Source organism: Tursiops truncatus, chromosome 4 (genome assembly GCF_011762595.2).
Source record: "Tursiops truncatus isolate mTurTru1 chromosome 4, mTurTru1.mat.Y, whole genome shotgun sequence".
NCBI classification, from domain to species: domain Eukaryota; kingdom Metazoa; phylum Chordata; class Mammalia; order Artiodactyla; family Delphinidae; genus Tursiops; species Tursiops truncatus.
Genome location: NC_047037.1, coordinates 45,401,780 through 45,407,779, shown reverse-complemented (window position 1 = coordinate 45,407,779; position 6,000 = coordinate 45,401,780). Strand labels below are relative to the sequence as shown.

At 39.0% G+C, this 6,000-nt stretch overlaps 1 protein-coding gene across 3 annotated transcripts in view; it reads left to right on the top strand.

Annotated features, from left to right (window-relative positions):
* The first annotated feature begins 1,556 nt into the window (after nt 1-1,556).
* ZBBX (zinc finger B-box domain containing) overlaps nt 1,557-6,000 on the top strand; it is a 112,041-nt gene continuing 107,597 nt past the window's right edge. For 2 of the 3 annotated variants that reach the window (XM_073803870.1, XM_073803869.1), the window contains exon 1: nt 1,557-1,658. The gene's annotated coding sequence lies outside the window, so the exon portion shown is untranslated. The remainder of the gene's footprint in view (nt 1,659-6,000) is intronic. The other variant, XM_019946309.3, reaches the window with a different exon arrangement.

The following is a 6,000-nucleotide window of genomic DNA, read 5'->3' as shown; positions in this document are numbered from 1 at the left end:
TTATGCAACATACTGCTCTTGATTGAGTCAGAATTGAAGTTTGTTTACTGTTCCCTCTGTCTGGAATGTTCCTTGCTCTGACTGCCCCACGTCTTCCTCTATCCCTGCATTCAGAGACCTCTCTGATCATCTAACCTAAATTTGGGCTCAATTATTTTCTATTTCTTGATCCTTATTCTTCAAAGCCCCTGACCTATAATTATATGTTTGTTTATTGTCTTTCTGCTGGCAGTAAAATGTAAGATGGACAGCAGGAGGGGCTATGTTTTCTTCACTGCAGTATTTTCAGAACCTGGAACAGTGGACTCTCAATAAATATTTGTTGAATAAATGAATCAAGGGATGCATACTGGAAATACCATTCCTGATCATTCAAAGAGCACAGCTGTCTGAGAAATACAGTCTTGCACAAGAAACTTCTAGTAGTATTACACATCCACTTGAAAGTTGTCATTGTATTAGATTTAAAGGAAAGACTTGGTGAATTTATACCATGAACAGTAAGGTAACCACCATAGCCTCAAAACCACCATATTTTTCAAATATTTAGCACCTACTGTTGCCCTGGCTTAGTGCCAAAGACTTAACATACATTGTTTCATTTACTCTTCCATGTTACACCATGTGTGAACTAAACGTATCCTTACCTCATTTAACCAATTAAACTGGGTCTTAACAGCTTACCCAAGGTCGCACAGTAGGTGAGTTGTGGCAGGACCAGGACTCGAACTCAGGTCTGCCTTCATTTCAAAGCCCAGTCATAGCCACATGACTATCATTGTCTTTTCTTATCCATGCTGGTTGTAAACTTATATAGCTGACTGCCAAGGGAAAATATTTGATGTGTTCTTAAATGAGTATTGGCAGGCACATTAATGTGGAAAGCAGTGGTGCAAGAGTTAGTGTCATAACTATAATACTTGAGATTATTAGTCCAGTAACAAGATAGATTCAGTGTGGAGAAGCATAGAAATTTTTTTGACTGACTGACTGCAGAACCAACCAGACATCCTACTTGCAGCATATATATAAACAGAGATTAAAAACGACAGCATATTTAGGAAGCCAAAAATAAGTTCACCACAGGTGACACTCTGGAAAATTTGGAGAAGTGTGAGTTGATATTCTCTCTCTCTCCCCCCTCTCTTTATCTCTTTCTCTCTCAACTCTTAAACTCACATACCCCCATGGGTCCTGTATTTGATATAAGGAAAAGAGAGTTCTAGGCTTGTCAAAGACTTAGATTCTAGTCCTGACTTTGCCTATTGTGACCTTTGATGAGTGACTGAACAGTATATATGTGGGAGTTCTGAACTACTTGGGTTAATTCTTGCGTCTGCCATTTGCTAGCTTTGTAATTTTGGGTTGTTATTCAAACTTTCTGAAATATGGTAGGGGCTCAGTAAGTGTTAGCCAAGTGTTACCCACTCCAGCACAAAGCTTCCGGCACCTGCCCTTTCCTTCTCTTCCTCTCCTCCTCTCCCTCTTCCTGCTTCTCTGCAGGGCTCCCTTGCTCCCTCTGCGGGCCGAGCGCCGCAGTACCAAGCCTTCTGGTTGCTATGGGTACCGAGGTAACGCGGTAACCAAGGAGACCAAGGCGGAAGCTCCAGACAGCTCTATGCGGCGGCGATGGTGACGCATACATCTGGCGGCTCCAGGTGGGTCGGCTGGCTGCGGTGGCGGCGGGCCTCGCAGTCGGGGTAGCGGGCAGCACGCCGGGTCTGGGTGGTGCGGGGAGCGGGCCGGAAGGCGGGAAAGGATACTGGGCCCCAGGGGAGCTGGGGGCGCCGGCCCAGCGGGTGTTTGTTGAGGTCCTGCCTTGTGCCCGACACAGTACCAGGCCTGCGGGCTGCAGGAAGCGGCCTGGACTGCCGGAGTTGGGAGTCGTCTTTTTTACAAAGCAAAGACTTCCCAGCCCTTAATGCTAATGGAGACATGAACGAGGGTGAACCCTAAACAGTGAAACCGGGTCTTCGTCACATCACTTGTACCCCTTCTACAAGCCAGCCTTTTCGAATTAAGTCTTTTTTTTTTTTTTTTTTTTTTTTTCGGTACGCGGGCCTCTCACTGTTGTGGCCTCTCCCGTTGCGGAGCACAGGCTCCGGACGCGCAGGCTCAGCAGCCATGGCTCATGGGCCCAGCCGCTCCGCGGCATGTGGGATCCTCGCGGACCGGGGCACGAACCCGCGTCCCCTGCATTGGCAGGCGGACTCTCAACCACTGCACCACCAGGGAAACCCTCGAATGAAGTCTTTTTGAGTCTTATTTGAAAAATTTGGTGCCCTGACAAACCATTATCACACCTTTTGTAGCCTTCTTTCTGCCTGGGCGGCCACATGCATACACTTCATTCTGGAATTCCACTCCTCCCTAAAGGTCACGGTGAGGGGTGCCAGATTCCTGAGAAATCTGAAGCTGTGGAAATTTTTTATTCTTCCTCCCATCAGCATTAGAGGAGCTTAGATATACTGTATAAGTTCAGTTATGTATATTTTATTTGTGGAGTTATCAAGACTCATTAAAAAAAATCCTATAAAGTTGATCGCTACCCAGGATTAAAACTATGTAAACTGTATGCTTATGGAAGATGAGAAAACACACACAACGCACACACCTCTACTTCCCTCTAGCACCTTATCTTAGAGGCTACTATAGGTCTGCCCTGACCTCCCATAATATTGCCAGTTGTATTACAAATTAATTATTTGAAAGAATCTCGGTCCTTTATTTCCTTCAAAACATTTAATACTTTCTACAATTATTTTATTTGCTTTTAAATTTTTTCCTACTTCTTCACCAGAGTGTAAATTTAGTGAGGGTTAGTACTATACCTGTCTGGTTCACCTTGTTCCTCAGTGCTTAACCTGATACCTAGCACATGGAAAAAAGAAAACAAAAAGGTTTGTTGAAGTGGGTGTGTTTGTTTTAAATTCTTTTTTCATGGAGTTGATTATACAGTAAATTCAAAGCAGTAGAAAACTATTAAATTCTAAAACCTAGAACACTATTATTGACAGTACACTATGTGTAGACACTCTGCTAATTGCTAGGGATTCAAAGATCAATGGTAGGACTACCCTCAAATATCTGGGATACTTGGGGAAATAACATCTATATAAGTAAAGCAGCAAAAATAACACAAGACAGAATATAGTAGCAAGTGAGTGTAATACACATTATGTCCTTAAAGGAGAGAAGCTCGTTTCTGATGGAAGAAACCTTCATGGTAGAGGTGGCCTTTGAACTGGGCACTGAATAGAATAAAACTTGGTGAGCTGAGAATTGGAAAATAAAGCATAATGGATAATGGAGAATCTTAAGTACCAAGCTGAGTAGCTGGGTATTTTTTTTCCTGTGTTTAGGGGGAACTATTTAGAGGCAAAATACAGAGCAATCTGACACTCAAAAGGGTTTCAATGGTGTTTAAATAAATTGCTGTAAAATTTAGAAAATAGTTTTGGTAAAAGAGTTCTTACTCTAAATTTCCTTTTTATGATAGGTTAAGAGTATGAAAGCGGGGGAGAATCTGAATGATATGAATTAGTTATTTTAAGTATGTAGAACAATTTAGATTTTAAATCCTAAGGGGAGCTAACAGGACTGAGAATAAAATTGTAATTTCTGGCTTTGTCACCAATCTTGGATGGGTGCCTTAATTTTCCCATGCCTAAAATAGTCACAAGAGAGCACCCAGGATAACAGTAGATTGTATGAGAATGGATGGTAGAAATAAACTATAAATATATAAAAGGACTTAGGTTTCTAAAAGGTATGATTTATAAATTTAAAACTTGTATTTTTATAATCATATAAAGTTTTTTGTTGATACAGAATAATAATTATATATTACTTTATTATTGTGCCTTTCAAACTTTTTTAAGCTCTAGAAGAGTTTCTTTAAGTCTGACCCAGAGGCTCATTATGTAAAAATAGATGAAATCAGGGCAGCTGTGGGTAAAGCAGAGCCTTGATGCTCCCCTCATGTGCTTCTCAAGGTAGTTTCTAAGCCTGCCCCCTTCTCTAGCCCTGAACTCTCTGAAGCCCTTTATAGGCCACGAATCAGAGACCTTTTGTTCAATATTCTGCAAATTAGGGAGGGGGAAATCCCTACCTTTTTATACTGGATAAACAAACTGAAGCTCAGAGACCTTCTAACACAAAGGTCTTCTGAACTTAAACCCAGCATCTTTTAATATCACTTATCATTTTTATTTTATTTAAAACAATTTTTATTGAAATATAGTTCATTTAAAATGTTGTCTTGGTTTCAGGTGTACAGCAAAGTAATTCAGTTATATATATATATATTCTTTTCCATTATAGGTTATTACAAGATATTGAGTATAGTTCCCTGTGCTATACAGTAGATCCTTGTTGGTTATCTATTTTGTATATAGTAGTGTGTATATTTTAATCCCAAACTCCTAATTTATCCCTTCCCCCACCCTTCCCCCTTTGGTAAACGCAAGTTTGTTTTCAATGTCTGTGAGTCTATTTCTGTTTTGTAAATAAGTTCATTTGTGTCATTTTTTTAGATTCCATATATAAGCGGTATCATATGATATTTGTCTTTCTCTGACTTACTTCACTTAGTATGATAATCTCTACGTCGATCCGTGTTGCTGCAAATGGCCTTATTTCATTCTTTTTCAGGGCTGAGTAATATTCCATTGTTATTCTTCATGGAACTGCTTATCATTTTTAGTCAGAAATTATCTTAAAAGGATATCTTGCCCCTTGATATTTAAAGCCAAACTTTTTCAGTTGTTCTCAAGGGAACTGGCACATAGAAGGTAAAAAGTGGGTGACTTGGGTACCATTTAGTGCCCTGAAGCAGTGTTTAATTATCAGATATTTTGGTTGGTTGAAAGATTGAATGCAGCCTGGATGTTAATCTCTGATTTACTTTCAGGGTCTATGGTAGGAGAAAATGACATATATTTATTTAGTAGGGCACTCAAGCATAAGATGTTATGCTAAGGACCATGTGTCCTTAGATTAGTTCTTTCCTTAGATTAAAAAAAAAAAAAAATATATATATATATATATATATATATATATATAAACACACATATATATTTAAAATAAGGATTATATCCGGCAGAGAAACTGTTAAAATTCTTTTGTCAATTTAACTATTTTTAATTAAATGCATTTTCATTTAACATTTCTTGCTTAGGCCTTTGATTTCTAAATACTATGGTAAATACCCATCCCCAAAAGCTTGCTTATTAGACCCCTTGAAAGTATGTGCTAAAGTAAAGAAAAATCCTTATTTATTGGCTTTTAAGTTTTCAGCTCTAAGATGATCTGGGTTGTTAGAAGAATCAACTAACCTTAGATAAGTTTTCAGTTATATGAAAACAGTGGTTTCCCAAATATCCCATTCTGCCAATGGTGTGATGATAAATTCTCTGAGCCTAGGGCAGCTCTTGAATACTCTGAGTTTGTAGATTTATAGAGCATAAATTCCTTGTTTCCATTCTGTCGCGGCAGGCCTTGATGCTTGGGTTGCTTTCCCAAAATGGGAACTTATGTAGAAGGATCTTTCAAACCATCATGGGCAGTTCTGGGTCATATTGTGTGTATGTGTCTGGGGAAGAAGAAGGTTGGGGACAAAAATGATGCAGTCTAATAAATCAGGTAACTAGAAAATTTTCCAAATAACTACTGAACTTTTGGTATTCAATTATAAGAAGAAATTTATTGATCAAAGGACACATGGAATTATGAGGTTTGCATAACAGAGAGTATATCTGTATTTCCATGGTTCCATTAAGTGACTAAAGTTTTGTGCCTTGCTATTTTTCCTGCTGACATTGTTATATCCTTGCTGTCCCAAGAACGGTGACTAATTCTCTGTTGGTTTCAGGAAAGGAAACAGGCAGAAGAGCGTGACTCACAATTATAATCTTCCTTTTTTTCTTCATGCAAGAAAATTGGCCTTTGTTTTTGGCTTGATAAAACATTTAATTGAGAAGAAGCCTTACTAATTGCATT